Here is a 2,200-nt window from a genome sequence, read left to right on the forward strand (position 1 = left end):
TCCAGGATGAAACTAGTTCCTCCCAGAACAGAAACACTTTTGGCTATTTTAGATTTTACTGATCTGTGGTTTCCAGCTAAATGTATCGTCTAATATGACACCTAGGAATTTTATTTCATGTACTTGTTCTAAATCAACACTGCCAATTGATATTTTAATTGGATTATTTTCCTGTTTTTTATTATTTCCAAATATCATAAATTTAGTTTTATCTAAATTTAATGATAATTTATTATTTTTGAACCAGTGTGTTAATTTTTCCATTTCTGTGTTGACCACCTCTGAGAGTTGTTGAATGTTTTCTCCAGTACAATAGATACTTGTATCATCTGCAAATATAATGTATTTTATAAGGTTTGATACCTTAACTATGTCATTTATATACAAATTGAACAATTTTGGTCCCAGCACTGATCCCTGCGGAACCCCACAAGTTCTGTTTAGTAGATCTGATTTCTGGCCATCTAATTCTACAAATTGTTTCCTTTCTCCACTGTAGCTCCTCATCCAGTTTAATGCCAGCCCTCTAATTCCAGACCTTTCCAGTTTTTTTAGTAAGATGTCATGATTGATGGTATCAAAAGCTTTTTTGAGATCCAGAAATACAGCAATTACACATTTCCTTTTATCCATATTGTCTATAATTTCTTCTGTTAACGCCATCAGAGCCATTGAAGTTGATCTGATTTCTCTAAAGCCGTATTGACAATCAGTCAGAATGTTTTGCTTTTCAATGAAATGATCTAACCTTTTACTAAACATTTTTCTAGTATTTTAGAAAATTGACAAAGGAGAGACACAGGTCTATAATTGTTAATAATATGCTTATTGCCAGATTTAAATAGAGGAATAATCTTTGCCATTTTCATTGCATTAGGAAATGTTCCAGTTATGAATGACAGGTTGCAGATGTAAGTCAGAGGGTCTGCAATATCATCGATTATCTTTTTTATAAGTGACATTTTAATTTCATTCCAGTCCATTTATTTTTTATTGTTGCATTGATTAACTATTTCCTTAATTTCTATTTTGTCTACAGGTTCCAGGTAAACAGACGATGAATTTTGTTTTATACAAATTTCCAGTGTATCCACATCCAGTGGGTTTGATTTATTTATTTGTTCTGCTAACTTAGGCCCCACATTTACAAAATATTCATTACATCCATTTATTATCTCAACTGTTTCATTCAGGGTTTTGTCATTATAAATAATGTATTTAGGGTGAGTAGTTTTAGAAGAATTCTTTCTTATCAAGCTTTGTAAAGTTTTCCAAATTCCTTTAATGTTTTGCTTATTGTCTAATAATATAGAAGAATAATATTCTTTTACAACATCTGATAATAGTTAATTTATTTTTATAAGTTTTATATTTTTGCTCTGCTTCAAACGTTTTATATTTTATAAATTGTTTATATAGATTATTCTTTTTCTTACATGTGTTTTGTAATCCTTTAGTAATCCATGGCTTATATTTGTTTTTTGCCTGTATTTAAAAGGTACAGTTGGACAGTTTTTATCGTAAAATGTTTTAAATATTTTGATAAATATCTCAAAAGCTTTATCAATATTTTTTTCTTCATACAACACGTTCCAGTTCTCTGCTTGTAACTCGTTTCTTAATGCTCTTATTGAGTCCTCTGATATTCTTTTATATGTGATGTTGGTGCCCTCATTTATTTTTCTGCAAACCTCTTCTAGGATAACAAACACTGGTAGATGGTCACTGATGTCATTTATAATAAGTCCACTTCTCAATTTACTTTCCATGTAATTAGTAAATATATTGTCAATCAGGGTTGAACTGTGTGTTGTTATTCTACTTGGTTTAGTAATTAGTGGATATAAACCTAATCTATGCATAGTATCAATAAAGTTAGCTGTACTTTTAACCTTGTTTGGATTCAACATGTCAATGTTAAAGTCTCCACAGATGAAAATGACCTTTTGATAAATCTTAGCAAACAATGTTTCCATGTAGTTTGTAAAGACTTCAGTGTCGGATGCTGCTGCTCTGCTCACACAGCTGACTGATATTTTTCTGCTTCTTAAACTCAATTTCAATAGTGATGCATTCCATTACTTCATCAACTGACACTGACATTTTTTCTACCACCTTGTATTTTAGTTCATTATTAATGTCCAAAGCTACACCTCCACCATTTTTATTCTTTCTGCTTATATAATTGAACTCATACCCC

This window comes from Poecilia formosa, unplaced genomic scaffold (genome assembly GCF_000485575.1).
Source record: "Poecilia formosa unplaced genomic scaffold, Poecilia_formosa-5.1.2 Scaffold933, whole genome shotgun sequence".
NCBI lineage: Eukaryota > Metazoa > Chordata > Actinopteri > Cyprinodontiformes > Poeciliidae > Poecilia > Poecilia formosa.